Source organism: Neltuma alba, unplaced genomic scaffold (assembly GCF_004799145.2).
Source record: "Neltuma alba isolate B1F8T4 unplaced genomic scaffold, ASM479914v2 tig00010694_pilon, whole genome shotgun sequence".
NCBI classification, from domain to species: Eukaryota; Viridiplantae; Streptophyta; class Magnoliopsida; order Fabales; family Fabaceae; genus Neltuma; species Neltuma alba.
In genome coordinates, this window is record NW_021635534.1 from 101,042 (window position 1) to 117,440 (window position 16,399).

The window sequence follows — 16,399 nt, forward strand, 5'->3', positions numbered from 1 at the left end:
TTCTTACATCACCACCATTTACTTCTTATTTCGAAACATGAACTTGTAATTTCATATAAGCAAGTTGTTAATTTCTCAAAGTAAACTTGTTAGTCTCAACTACTTCTCATGCTTGTTATTTCTCATCATTAACTTGTCATTTATAATTATCAACTAGTTATTTTACATTATAAAGTTCTCCATTTGTCATAATCGCCTTTCTTATTCCCAACTTCTTATTGTCATTTTTAAACTTGTCATTTCCTATTGTTAACTTGTTAGGAACCCATGGCAACCTTCTTATTCCCAACTGCTCAATAACTTGTTATTCATTATATTCAACTTGTTATTTTCTATTACCAACTTGTCAATTACACATTCTTATTTTGCATTATCAACTTGTCAATCCCCCTACTTCAATTTTGTCATTTTAAACGACACTATCACTTCAACATCTCTTCAGATCAATTAATAGTTAACCAATTCAATTTGCCCTTTACCCATTCAAGTGTCGTCATTTCCCAAACTAATCTTGTCATCCTCCTAACTGATCTTCTAATTCCCTTCCCACCCAAACCCATTCGCCCATCTTCTTCCACAGATAACCATTTTTCGCCAATCAGTCACAGCATATTCAACAGAAAAAACATATATATACGTTCCTGCCCTAAACGCATTCCCTTCCCTCTCGTTAATGTATCACACAGGCAGCAACGAACACAAACAAACTAAAGCTTGAAACTTACCACCAGATTTTGTCGCCAAATGCCGCTGTTAACTTTGATAGCCACACACGACTGTCACGATGCCTCTACCTCCTCCCTTGCCTTTGATGATGTCGATAGATCACTATTCCAGCACGACTCCGTTCTCCTCTCCCACAGCAAATACACTCTTCTCTCACACAATACTCCTATCGCCGCAAAATGGAAACAAACTCTTGCGCACAAATAAACAGAGCACACCGCAAAGAATGGCCGACGGGATATACAAAGGAAGTTACCGCGCGTTTTGGGGGGGAGGAGAGCGCGGACAGGTTTTTTTCTTTTCAAATGAGTGAGGGGCATTTCAGCCATTTTCCTTACATTTCATAATTGCAAATTGGGACCGGGTCCTCTGCAGCAATTTCTCAAATTGGGGGTCCCTGATTGCCATTTTATATATTGGGGGGTCTTTATTTGCAATTTCCCCTAAAAAATATATATATAAAAAACATAATGAGCGGTAGTGAAACAAAGGAGAGAGAATAAATAATTATAGTTAAAATTTTAAAAAAATTAAATATTAAAATAAATACAAATTAAAATCTATAAGATAGAACACGCCTATTTCTAAATTTAAAATTATGAAAGGAGCATCAAAATAACTTTGAATGGGACAAACTTATAAAAAATAAAATTCAACTGGAAACTTGCCGTGGGGAGCAGTACGACGCTGGGAGTATACGTCTATGAGGCAGCGACGAATATGAGTGGCTCAACGGCTTCCACGACAGCCGCAGACTATCCAAATCTCCAACATTGTTACTTCGTAGTCAACTTCTGAATGAATGATTTCCCTTTCGAAATCAATCGTATCAAAATCTATGCTCCAGCACATTCTTTCAGCTCGAGCACTCTAATCTCCAGATTCTGCTGCCTTTGATCATTACTGCTTCAATGGCTTCCATTTCTAGAGTTATACTCAAATCCCATAAGCTTGGAGCACATGATGCTCTGCGTAATTCAGTCTCTCCCACTCCTACTTCCAAGCGTCATAATCTTACCCATTTGGGTACGTTCGATCTCGGACTCGTCGTTTAGCTTTTCTGTTTTTCTGAGAATTGAAATTCCTTAGTATGTTTATTTTCTTGTCTTTCAGTTGCAAAAGGTGGGCTTTCTCTGCCTGATGGAAGAAGCCTTGCGATCAGAAGCAAGTTGAAGGCTCCAATTGGTGCTGTTACGGCAACCTCTTCAACCAATCAAATGTCAAGGTATGTATTGAAGGTTTATATTTCCTTGCACATTTACTGTTTGGACTTGTAGTGACGGTATTTCTAAGTTTTAGATCAGATTTAGGGGGGAGAAAAAGAAAAGGAAAGAAAAATGCTGACATGATATGTACTAGTTCAAGGGAGAAATGCTTTAGCTGTCTTTCTTGATTCTAAATTTGTTTCCCACCTGATGGGTTTTTAATGTTGAACTGTAGCTACACTGGTGGTTTGTTGCATATGTATACAGGCTTCTATAGTGGGTTTTTATGCTTATTCTAATCCATTGATTATTCAAATTTATAGGCCATTCTAAACTTTAAGCATTGTTGGGCAGGCTAGAGTTATCTAATCTTTTCCACTGAGGATATATATGCTGCTAATTGTCTGGGTTTGTTCATCTCTGGGTCTGAAAATGCCTTTTCTTGTCAAGTGCATTAAATTTAGTTGATTCCTTTTCAGATATGCAATGCCTGGTAAATTTTTTGTTCTACGTTATGGTGTTTGATCTTTCAAATTTTTTATTTAAAAAGGACATTGCTTTATTAACTGCTAGGCTTAGGCACACTCAGATTTTGTGCAAGGCTACAGCAGATGTATCTGGAAATTCTCCTGATAGAGCTGGTGGGATGAACCAGTATGAGAGGATAATTGAAACCTTAACCACTCTTTTTCCAGTGTGGGTATGTTTCAAACTTCAATGATGGTCTTCTGTCTATAGTCTCAAAACTTTCACAGTATTTCTTACTTGATCAATAGTTTGATGGTTGTCTCATTTCCATGGACAGGTCATCTTGGGGGCTATTGTTGGCATTTACAAGCCAGCTGCTGTAGTAACTCTGTCCTTTTAATCTACTTTTGTCATGGAAAGAAGCACATTTGATTAATTGCTTTGATGTTATGGTCTTGTTCCAGGTAACTTGGTTGGAGACAGACTTGTTTACCCTTGGCTTGGGTTTCCTCATGTTGTCTATGGGCCTTACATTGACATTTGAGGATTTCAGGCGATGTCTACGAAATCCATGGACTGTAAGGGGACAAACAACCTTTAAAACATAACAAATTACTAATCATTTCCATGGTCTAAGGTTATTGCTTGGTTCTTGCAGGTGGGTATAGGATTTCTTGCACAATATCTGATCAAACCCATGTTGGGGTTTGTCATTGCAATGGTATTCCTTAATTTTCACTGCAATTTTGTTATTTTTCTTGGTAGGATGGACTAGTGATAATAATAATGTAATCTCTAATAGTTCATTGTTTACACCTCATCTGATCTTTAATAAGTTTTCTTAGCGTGTGTGCAAGGATTTAGTTTATCTATTTGTTCTTAGGTGTATTTTGTGATTTCCATGTTATTTCTCAGTACATGTTAGTTACAAATGATGAAATGGCCTTGTAAGAGTGCAGTGCAACTCCTTTTTAGCCCTCTGTCACTCTCACTTGTTTATCCTATGTTACTCACCTTCTGTAAGAAATATGTGCAATGACTGCTGGGGATTTGTAATATTTAGGATGATTTAATTTATCATACAGCAGCTAGGGTATTAAGCATTTTAGCAACCATTATTTTGCACAATCTTCTAATATCTTCTATCTCATTGTCAGGCTCTAAAACTTTCACCCCTCTGGCAACTGGTCTTATTCTGGTCTCATGCTGCCCTGGCGGTCAGGCATCAAATGTTGCTACCTACATATCCAAGGGAAATGTTGCTCTCTCTGTTCTTATGACAACGTATGGTTGACCTGCATACATATTTGATGTTACTTTTGGCTCTCCTTTTGTAGCAGCATAACTTTGTCTTTTGAGTTGAAAACTGTTCAATTGATAGAGTTTTGGCTTAAGAGATGATCTGGAACTAGTACAGTGTTGGGGGTTGCACTAGATTGTTTAGACAAAATAGTTTTCAGTGGCTGTCCTATCCTGCTTTACCCATACAGTATACATTGATAAATAGTCCGTATGTATTTTAATTTAACTATTTTATGTGTTTCTGATGCTAACTCGAGAAGAGTTAGGCATATTTAGATTAATATGTCACTGTCATGCTAATTACTATAAGCGTGTTATTGAATTGTTTAATTTTGGCTGTTAAAGGTTAACATGTTGATGCCTGTGTGCAAGTTTATGAACAAATGTGATGTATGATATTGATTGATGACAATTGAAGATGCTTTGAATGTAAACTTGTTGAGCTTGCCAAAGGCTGTATTGCAAAGTAACTTTGGCTTGAGAGGTAAGATCCTGAAGGCAAAGCTTTTGGCTTAATGTTTTCTGTTGATGGAGAATGAAACAATTTGTTATTACTAAATGCAAGTGAAGGTTGATATAATATGTACAGGGAAGAGGTAGTTTTGATATTTTATGTGTAGTGTGTATTAGTTTAATTATGAAGAGAATGATAATTTTCAGCTCTTGGGGCTCATTTGGTAAATATAATTAAATAAACTTGTAAAAAGTATTTTCAAGGATACGAAGTAGCCTATGTATCCTAATTTTGAAGAGTGAAAAAGTTATTGATTTTTTCAGAGACATAATTGACACTGAATAGAGAGAATAGCAATGGATTCCCTTTCCACCCCTCCATGCAAAAGAGGCTATTAGATTATGCTAATATTTAAAGTTGTTCTTGATATTGTTATAGGTGTTCAACAATTGGAGCTATTGTAATGACACCACTCCTCACCAAGCTTCTTGCTGGCCAACTTGTTCCAGTTGATGCTGCTGTAAGTTGACGCAGGCATATTTGGCATGATGAGAATTGAAATGTTGGAACCCCCCCCCCCCCCCGGGGGGTGAATATTGGAACACTTGCTTAAAAGCCATAGTACTGGCCTGCTATGTAGCAAGATCTTTTAAAATGGATCCAACTTAGGTAGAGTTTTTGGGTATTTTGCTATTTGGTTCTCTGTAATAATGACATGGAAATATCTGTTTAACAAGTCAATAATATGGTTTTGAGATTTTAAAAACGTTTCAATGGTATGTTTTAATTGAAGAACCTGATAGCAAGGGACCAAAACACACTACCTATGTCTTGTCTTATTAAAAACCAACTGTATTTGCCAGATACTTCTTCGATTGGAATTTTCACTCGGTTTGAGATTTTTTTTCCCAGGGCCTAGCTATTAGCACATTTCAAGTTGTTTTAGTGCCAACAATTGTGGGTGGTAAGAGATGAATCAATTGATTTTTGCTTAGAGTTGATGCATTGAAACTGCCATGTAGTCTTAACATGTTTTCACGTGATGTGAGGTATAGTTATCATGACCTTGAATACTTTTCTAATAATATTTCTTTATGTGACAGTTTTGGCGAATGAATTTTTCCCCAAGTTTACCTCAAAGATAATTACAGTTACACCTTTGATTGGAGTAATCTTGACCACCCTTCTTTGTGCTAGCCCAGTAAGTATTCTCAACTTTAAATAGTGGGGTTCAGCAACCAGTGGAGCAATTCTTTTCATTGTATATTGATATAGTGATTGTTACTTTGCATTGAAATTTGACATCTTTTTAACTTTTCAGATCGGGCAAGTTGCTGATGTCTTGAAAACTCAAGGCTCACAGTTGATACTGCCAGTTATTATTCTACACAGTGCTGCATTTGCTCTTGGTTATTGGGTTTCGAAAATCTCGTTTGGTGAATCAACATCCCGCACAATATCTATAGAATGCGGGATGCAGGTAAACCCCTATTCCATACCTTATTGGTTTATCTGCACAAAGAGTTCGTGATATTTATTCCTCCATAACCCAATATTATGTCTTCATTAGTTAGATGAATTTTTAATTTAGGGTCTGTTGGAAGTGTGCTTTCCCAAACTTTAACCTCAAGGGCTTTCAGGGTGCATGTCAGGAATATTAAGACGGTTATATGTCCTCAAGACGGGGAAAATAATTGAATAGGGCTCAATGGGATAATTATTCCCTTGAGCAATTCAGTATTTACCTATAGAGAGAAAACGTGTACAATAGGATGAGGCCATTTGTATAGGGCTCAAGAATATTCTAAATGCTAAAGAATAAATAATAACAATATAAATACAGTCGTGGATATCAAAAGAATAAGGCTATGTTGTTTAGGCTGTCCTTTCGCTTTGACCTCCCCTCCTGATGTTGAAGTAACAATTGTGATGCCAAGCTTGTTTCTTTGGATGCAGAACCTGGAATGAGACAAAAGCTTGATGAAACAATCAACTAGCTGAACTTCTGTAGGAACATATTGTACTGAAACTCGATTCTGCAACATTTGATCTCTCAAAATGTGCATCAATTTCTCTGAGATTCGTTTGAGTATGATAAATTGGATGCCATAGCTGTAGCACCGGTGTTGTCACACCACTGTTGAGAGACATAGATTTTCCTAATACCCTAGATGTCTTAACGGAAGCAGCAGAGCTCATCTAAATCTTTCTAGGCTATCCATAATACTTCCCTTGACTCAGAAACAAACCATTCCTATTTCTTTTAATTTCAATGCCAAGAAAATAATGTACTGAACCAAAATCTTTGAGAGCAAAATGCCATGCAATCTATGAGTTAAAACATTTAAGCTGCTATATTTGCTGCCAGTAAAAAGTATATCATTTGCATTCACTTGGAGGATCATGATCTGAATTCTATTTGCATATATAAACAAGGATGAATCATTCGTTGAATTCATGACTCCCCATGCTGCCATAGTATTTTTCAATCTATCATGCAAAGCGCTTAAAAGCCTTGTCTCAAACCATAGAGAGCCTTAGACAGTCTGCAAACATAAGAGGTCGAGATGGATCTACACCATTTAGAAGGTTGTTCCATAAAGACAGTTTCTTTCAAGGAACCATTTAGAAAGGCATTATTATTTATGTCAAATTGTTTAATATCCCAACCAAAAGAAACAGTAGTTGTTAATTCTAATGATTGTAGATCTCACAACAGGACTGAAGGTTTGATTAAAATCAATAAGAGGAGCCTGTTGAAAGCCTTTAGCAATTAACCTTGCTTTGGGTTTGTCAAGAGTGCCATCTGCCCTGTATTTTGTTTTGGAGACCCATTTTCTTTCCACCAAATTTCCTTGACCAGTGTAAGGAGCTAGACACTGCGTCTGATTCTTTTTATAAAGGCTTCGCATTCATTGAACATCGCCTTTCTCCAAAGTGGACTGGCCTTTGTGTGAACCACTATAGCCGATGAACACACACTTAGTAAATTGAAACTGAAGCTTATGATTATTGGAAGGGTGCAAACAAAGGACAACAAGCACAACCAAACATCTTCAAATGTGTAATCTGGTTTCTTGCCATACAATTGTTGACAAGGAGATATATCCTTCAAAACAGGAGTGGGAAGTCTATTTATGAGATATGTAGCAATTGAGAATGCCTCCCACCTATAATGTAGAGACATTTTAGCTAACCCATTTCCACAATATGTTTGTGCTTCCATTCAACTCCACCGTTCTAAGCAGAAGTATAAGGACAATAATGGTGAAAAACAATACAACTTGAATCAAGTGAGGATTTAAAATGTCTAAATTCTCCACCCTAGTCACTTTGAAGAATTTTAATCTTTGTATTAAATTGATTCTCAACTAACTTTTGAAAATTAGCAAAGGCGGCTAATTCTTTATCCTTGGATTTCAATGGATAAGCCCAAGTATACCAACTATAATCGCCTAAGAAACTAATATAATGTTATGTCCCCCAAAGGAGTCAATCTTGTTTGTTGGGAAAATTCCTTAAGTTGCCATTCTCTTTCAGTGACTCAAGCAAACAAACCATTGAAATTCATTCATACTAATTTATTGGGTCCTGCACCATCAACTCCTCTAGGGGACATAATATTATATTAGTTTCTTAGACGATTATAGTTGGTATACTTGGGCTTATCCATTGAAATCCAAGGATAAAGAATTAGCTGCCTTTGCTAATTTTCAAAAGTTAGTTGAGAATCAATTTAATACAAAGATTAAAATTCTTCAAAGTGACTAGGGTGGAGAATTTAGACGTTTTAAATCCTCACTTGATTCAAGTTGTATTGTTTTTCACCATTATTGTCCTCATACTTTTGCTCAGAACGGTGGAGTTGAATGGAAGCACAAACATATTGTGGAAATGGGTTAGCTAAAATGTCTCTACATTATAGGTGGGAGGCGTTCTCAATTGCTACATATCTCATTGATTATGAGACTTTATGTGACTCTTATTAGAAGCAGTAGATAAAGCAAGAACTAGATGAGTTGACTTCTCAATTCTGTACATTCCAACCTTAAGATCTCCATGCGCAAAACCTTGTTAGTTTGCAGGTCCTTCACAAAACAGCCATATGAATAGAAAGACACAAACTTCATTATCAGCAGTCAATTTCTTAATCCTTAACATGTTCTTTGTAGTTTTTGGAACAATCTACACCACTTTTCATTTGAAGAGGCTTAGAACCAGAACATGGTAAAACAAAGATGTCAGTTTTGATAATATTAAGAGATTTACCATCACCAATTATAAGACATGTATTACTTGGATTTTCAACCTTTGATTCAACATGGGAAGGTTGGGGGTAACCTGATGGGTTGCACCACTATCAAAGTACCACATAGAATTATTCCTAATATATGCTATTTTATATATATTGTTATTATCTGATAGGATGAGGTTTTAGAAAGGTTATTCTAGTAAATAACTAGTGAGTTAGTTACAAGCTAAGAGAGAGATATATCATATACCTCAACTATTACCCTTTCTTTGTTAGAAGAAATTTCTTCAGTTGGTCCAAATTGCTTATACCTAACACGATCAAGCTCAATTTTAGACCTATTAAACATAAACTCAAATAATTTAAGTTTCATATCCTTAGTAAATCTACCAATAGATTTCAACCATTGAGTACCTAAAATCATGTCATAGCCCCCAATTTTCATCACCAAGAAATCAGATGAGAATGTGGAACTTCCCATTCCCTATGAAAGGTTTAGGCAACATTTAGAGACTATTACCTGCCCATTATCAGCCACTCTAAGTTGAACAGGAGCTTCCTCTTGAGCTCTCAAGTGAAGTCGTCTGGCAGTGGAGGCATCGAGCACATTATGGGTGCTCCCTGTATCAATTAAGATAAGGACGCTATGATTTTTATTGCGCCCCGCTAGGTTCATCGTCGAAGTGTCCTCTTGGCCTTCAATCACATTAATTGTTCCCTTAGTCTTCACAGGAACTTCTTCCAGAGTGTCTTCAAAGCGCTCTTCATCGTAATCTACCACCAACATAAAGAGATGGGAATCTTTGTAGTGATGGTTGCTGGTATATTTTTCAGGGCAACAATAGCAAAGGCCCTTCTTGTGATGTTCATCCATCTCTTTCTTTGTAAGCTAGCGGGGGTGGCTTTGTCGGATCACTTGCACTCCTAGGGGAAGACGCCGAAACAAAATATGACGGATTGGCTGATGAAATCTGGTCTTGTGACTTGGGCTTAGATGGTGAAGAAAATCCATCTTTGGGCTAGAAACAGGGCTCAAATGAATAGTCAATCGAAGCCCACAAAAATCCACCCCTCTCGATGTTGTCTGGGTCATTCGCTGGCCAAATGCAAGTGCATTTTCATGTAATGCATGATAGTTGACTCCTGCGTCCATGCACTGTACATCGTACTTGTAAGTGAGGATGGACTGAAATTAAGGACGCACCTTTGAATGTCTGCTCGCAATCCTCTAATAAACAAGCTTATAGCAACTTAATTGGGTATATCAACCTCCGAGAGCAACTCATCAATCAAACTGCTACTCATATTTAATAACAGAACCATTGCTTAAAACTACAGCAACATCATCTAAGTCAAGTGCAATAAAATCAATCGCAAGGGTAAATTATCAGCAATCCAAGGTAGCAAAACATGAATGTTAATCCTAAATCTAGAGATTCAAATGCACATAGCTATATTGTTTTGAATAAAGAAGTGGTAATAGCTGCGCATGCATTTCTTATTCAGAATGCATCTAGTTTATAGCTCGGGTTAATTCCCTCAACCCTAGGTGACCAGCAACAGTAAGAATTGACACAGGTTTTGGATTGTTTTGGTGACGTATTTACAGAACCAAAAGGCTTGCCCCCTTCTCGTACCTTTGATCATTTGATTATTCTCCAGAATGACAAACCTATTAGCTGTAGACTGTATAGATATGGGCCAACTCAGAAAAATGAGATTGAAAAGTAGGTGTAAGATATGATGACTAATGGTATTATCTGTGGAAGCTCAAGCTCTTTTGCTGCTCCAATAGTGTTAGTACAAAAGAAGGAAGGGACTTGGCGCTTTTGTGTTGATTACAGGAAACTGAATGAAGCCACTATTAAGAACAAGTTCCCTATTCCGGTCATTAAAGAACAATTAGATGAATTAACAAGGCCATATTTCTTTTCTAAACTTGACTTAAGGGTACGATATCACCAAATTCATATGAAGGAGGATATCCCCAAAAATGCTTTTAGGACACATGAAGGGTTATATGAATTTTGAGTGATGCCATTTGGCCTTACAAATACCCCTGCTACACTTCAAGGCCTTATGAACTCAGTTTTTAATTCATTTTATGCAGAAGTTTATTTTGGCATTCTTTGACGATATACTGGTATATAGTAGAGATTGGGATTCTCATTTGTACCACTTGGAAACGACACTGTCTACCTCAAGGCAACATCAATTATTTGCTAAAGCTTGTAGATGCATTTTTGTAGCAACTCAAATAGATTATTTGGGGCATATAATCTCAGCTCAAGGAGTCCAAGCTGATCCTAAGAAGTTAGAAGTGATTTTGTCTTGGCCTGAATTAAGAGGTTTTCTTGGCCTGACTAGGTATTATAGACGATGTATAAGGAATTATGGGAATATTAGTAGACCTCTGAATGATTTATCGAGGAAGGAAGTGCCTTTTGTTTGGTCTGCTCTTGTCAATGAAGCATTTATTCAGCTGAAACAGATTATGACCTCACCTCCTCTGCTAGCTTTATCAAATTTCAATGATGCTTTTGTGGTGGAAACTGATGCTTCCAATTACAAGTTAGGGGCTATATTGTCTCAAAATGGCCACCCTATAGCTTTTTGCTAGTAAAGCATTACTAGCCCTGTAAGAAACCATTGTCAGCATATGAAGGTGAATTGCTTGCCATTGTTTTGGCGATCAAACAGTGGAGATCTTACCTTTGTGGCAGAAAGTTTATTATTAAAAATGATTATTTGCCTTTGAAGCACTTGCTGGAGCAATGAGATTTGAACCAAGATCAGTTTAAATGGCTCCATAAACAGTGGGGATTGCATCACGAAATAGTATACCGGAAGGGAAGTGACAATACAGGAGCAGATGTCTTGTCTTGTCGATTGATTCCTGGTTGATTGATAAGCAATTACAGAAATTAATCAAAGAATTGGAGCTGGATCCATTTTCTCATGCCAAGTATACATGGCAGAATCAGTTGCTCAAGCGTAATGGAAAGCTGGTAGTAGGAACAAATCGTGGCCTTTGTCATGATTTACTTAATTATTTTGATGTTGAAGGAATTGGAGGGCACTTAGGTATGCATACAACATTTAAAAGACTCTCTTCCATTTTTTATTGGAAGGGAATGAAGAAAGATGTTAGAAATTTTGTTAGACAATGTACTATTTGCCAAAGGTTTAAACCTGAATTAGTGGCTTCTCCGGGACTGATTCAACCTTTGCCTATCCCTGAGCATATATGGGCTCAGTTATCTATGGATTCTATTAGGGGACTCCCTAAATCTTACTCTAAAACCACAATATTAGTGATAGTTGATCAATTATCTAAAGCTGCACATTTCATGCCTTTAAAGGATCCTTTCACATCTATGGATGTGGCACAAATATTTATGGATAATGTGATCAAGTTGCATGGTTTTCCCAAATCAATTGTGACTGATAGAGATCCTACTTTCTGTGGAAAATTTTAGGAGTTGTTTCGTTTATATGGAGTTAATTTGCTCTACTCTTCTGCTTATTATCTGCAAACAGATAGGTAAACAGAAGTTCTTAATAGGTGCTTGAAGTGCTATCTCCGGTGCATGACAGGGGATTATCCTAAACAATGAGTTAAGTGGCTGCCACTCACTGAACTCAGGTATAATACTTCTTATCATTCTGCTATTGGAATGTCTCCATTTGCGGCTGTGTATGGGGTTTCACCACTGGTCTATTTACCTTATATAGCTGGAGATTCTCCCAATGATTTGGTTGATTGATCTTGTCTTGCTCGAGAACTAGCATTACAAATATTGAAGCAGCACCTACTGCGTGCTCAAAACAGAATGATCCAACAAGACACAGAACTAAGCACCATTTTGAGGTCAGTGACATGGTTTACCTCAAGCTTCATCCTTTTAGAAGGAATATGGTTAATAACTTGTCTTTACACAAGCTTGCTGCTAGGTTATTTGGGCCTTTTAAGGTTGTTAAGAAGATTGGTGTCATTGCTTAGGAACTTGATTTACCCCAGGGACTAGAGTACATTTGGTTTTCTATGTTTTGCTTCTTAAAATCATGCTGGACCGGACATAAATGTAGCACCCTCATTACCTCCTATCGATGATCAAGGGCAATTTGTGCTGGAACCTGAAGAAATTCTAGGGTGTAAGATTACTAAGCACCATAATTTACCGGTGACACAAATATTAGTTCGGTAGAAATTTTCCCAAGTTGAAGATGCTTCTTGGGAGGATCTTTCTCTGATTCAACTGCAAGTTCCTCAATTTTAGACCACTGACCCTCCAAGCAATACCATCCTTGTGGACAAGGATCCTTTTCAAGGGAGGGAGTATTGATATATACTATTTTATATATATTGTTAATATTTGATAGGATGAGGTTTTACAAAGGGTATTCTCATAAATAACTAGGGAGTTAGTTACAGGCTGAGAGAGAGATATATCTTGTACCTGCATTATTACCCTTTCTTTTGCCGAATGAGTTCTGCATTTTCTCTCTTTTCTGTTATCAATTCCTAGTGTCATTTAAAGCTACAGAAGCTGAAGCAGGGGTAGGTATGCTAGAATCTTTATACTTCATGCATTCGAGACCATTATAATCTTTGTCCTAGCACTAGTAGCAAGTTACCACCTCGTGACCATAATTCTTGCAGAGTTGACACCAAGGTTTGTCTTGATTTCCAGACTTTGAACCTTGATGCCATAGTTTAAAACCTCCTCTACCATTTCATCTTTTGCTTCGTTCGCCTTGTCCTTGCCGTGAACACCTTCCACTACTTTTTGAGTCCTATGTTTCAGACTTCACAACTACACTAGCAAAGGTGTTAGTCATTTTAGAAATAGTGGCATATTGGAGTAGCTCTAGTTGAGCTTCGAAAGTTAGTAGCTTAGAATGGAATTCAACCCAGCTAAGATTATCCTTGTCTGAGAGCAAACAACTAAGGTATTATACTCATCATCTAAACCAGATAAAACTTGTGAAATGGGATCTTCTGTAGCAAATGTGCTTCCTGCAAGGGTTAGTTTATCAGGTAAAGACTTCATTTTGGTCAAGTACTCCTCCATTTTCGCTGATCCTTTCTTGGTGCATTGAAACTCCTGTGTTTTAACAACTGTACTTTGGACCTTGTGTTCGTGCCAACCATGTTCTTCCCTACTATCCATTGATCATGGGAAGTTTTGCATTGTGTCATTTGATATGGGGCTTCTATGGTCATCCTATCTTAGAGCCAATGGAAACAAATTTGATTAATGACCACCTACTCATCATAAGATTGGTTGGGAATGATATTGGCAGTTGAATCCAAGATGTATTCTGGAGGAATGATGTTGGTGCCATGTAAGTGACCTTTGAGTTGATGTCCTCTTATCACTGAAACACAGAGAGACTCCCAACCAATAAAGTTGACCCCATTAAATTTGATCAAACTAACTTTGTTGAGAGAGTTAGACTTCAGGATGATAAGAGGTGAGGATGACGATGGCGTTGTAGTGCCCGCATGGGAAGCAGGAGTAGTGTTAGTTATAATGTTGTGGGAAGCAGCAAGAGTGGGGACGGCGAAGGGGTTAGGCTTAGGTAGTGGAGCGAGATCAGCCATAGGATTAGGATTGGGTTTTGTGTGTGGGATTCTGTGATGTGTGTCTGATAGCTCTGATACTAAGATTAGGAAAATAATTGAATAGGGCTTAATGGGATATTGTTTCCCTTGAGCAATTCTGTATTTGTCACTAGAAAGAAATGTATGGGTACAAAAGGATGGGGCCATCTGCATATGACTGAAGAGTAATTTAGTTTTTAGAATAATTTAGATAAAAACTGATACGTTGGCCCTTTTGAGATATTGAAGTGAAAGGGATCAGTTGCATAGAATTGAAGCTCCCTGAGAGGTCTCGCATTTACCCTGTTTTTCACGTCTCCCTCCTCAAACGTTCTCAAGCAGATGTTACTGTTAGTACTTCATTGCCACTTGTTGGCGAAGATGGGCACTTCGCTGTGGAACATATGGTGATATTGGGAAGGAAGCCGGTTAGGAAAGGAAACTTACAAGTGACCCAAGTGCTAGTTCGGTGGTGGCACACTAAACCAGAAGACGTAATGTGGGAATACCTGCCTTTTATTCAGGCTCAATTCCCTGATGCTCCAACTAATGCTCCTCAAAGTCATGGAATCCTTGCGGGCGAGGACTCTTTTTCTTTTTTTTCTTTTTTTCTTTTTTTTTGGCCGGGGGGGGGGGAGTGTGTTGATATGTGTTAGCAGTAGCTTAAGTTAGTAAATACCTAGCTGGCTGGAAGTTAGACCCATAGCTAGCAAGAGGTAGGTAGATAGCTGGCAGAAACTAATTGATGTAGCAGACTTGGATTCTAGAAACTACAGGTTATAAATATTACCTCACGTGTACTTGGTTGTTCTGTTGAATTTCCGTCTATTCTCTCTCTCTCTCTCTTTTCTCCCTTCGCATATGCCAAAAACAATATAAATACAACAGTTAAATAGGAGTAAGGCTATGTCGTGTAGGCAAATATTTTAACCCTTCATTTTACAGTTTAAGCCTTTGGCTGGTCTCTTGTACTCTGAGGAGAACCTGTCTTGAATGCTTGCCCTTATAGCATACTGTAAGAAAATATAGACTAATTGATTGGCATGAAAAGGGGTGAGCTACAACAAGACTTGAACCGTAACTAAACATGAATTGTTAGTCAGTGTTGGTTGGATGGGAGCTACTTGGTATTAACTTTGTTGCGGCTGCTGTACAAGGGTATGTGATTAATATTGGCTCGTTGGATATTTCAACAAATGTTAATTATCTAGTTTGGTAATATGAACCTAGGTAATCATTGAAGGAGATGTACAGCTATATACCTCATGTACCTCATGTACAAAAGGAATTGAATTGAATTGAATTTTATGAAGTTTGGATCTTTTGTATTTAGAAAATAAATGCTACCTCCAGTCCTAAATATACGACATAGACAAGGGTTTTACTTTCACAAATATATGACCTCACTCGATTCTATCTCAAATTTATAGTTCTTTTTTCAAAGTATCCCCATTAATTGCACATAATAAGAGGCTTTCTATCAAATTTTAGTTATAAGGCACATGATTATGAAAGGTATTTTGGGAAGTCAATATACATTTGTTACAAATAAATAACTTCACTAATTTTTTTAATATTTGTAAATTAGTTATTTAATTCTTATATTAAGAATTGGAGGTAGCATACAATATATATTTAGGAAAAGACAGAGAGAAGTTAAAGAGTAACTGCAAATAAAAGAAGTAGGCCTTTTCTAGATGTTTTTTAGATTATTGTAGATGATCTAAAGTCTGCTTTTATGTGCTGAAGATTTCGTTCATAAAAAAGTAAGTAATTACTCTAGTTTAAACTGTATGCTCATCGTTTTCTAACTCCTGATATGCAGAGCTCTGCACTGGGATTTTTGCTTGCTCAGAAGCACTTTTCAAACCCACTCGTAGCTGTTCCTTCTGCCGTGAGTGTTGTTTGCATGGCGGTATGATATATTCCAATTTTTGTGCGAATGTGCAAATTGTTTCATCGTTTCTTTGTTTGTCCAATCCTTGTTTTAGGATTAGAAATGTACGGATGACTTGATTTGTCACCATTGCGATGCAGCTTGGGGGCAGTGCTCTTGCTGTGTTTTGGAGGAACAGGCCAATTCCCCTTGATGATAAGGATGACTTCGAGGAATAATAATTTCTTGTTCATCCTAATTATTATTTCTGTGTCTTGTGTTATCTTTTAGAGCGGAGGGGAAGTTTCCATCATTTTGAATTCAGGAGTCGTACTCTGTGACAAAGCTTAGAATTGAGGATCCATGAAACGGGGTGAGTCGCAATTATGGATATTATTAATATTCACCCACGTAGTTCTCCCAATTATGATTTTCATTCTTAGGATCTGAGAAATTTTGATTGGAGGATTATGTTTGACCCATTCTCCAATAATGGTTGTGCTGTAGC

At 37.3% G+C, this 16,399-nt stretch overlaps 1 pseudogene; it reads left to right on the top strand.

The window, feature by feature from the left end:
• Positions 1-1,458: 1,458 nt before the first annotated feature.
• LOC114758430 (sodium/pyruvate cotransporter BASS2, chloroplastic-like) lies at positions 1,459-16,146 on the top strand (annotated as a pseudogene).
• Positions 16,147-16,399: the final 253 nt, after the last annotated feature.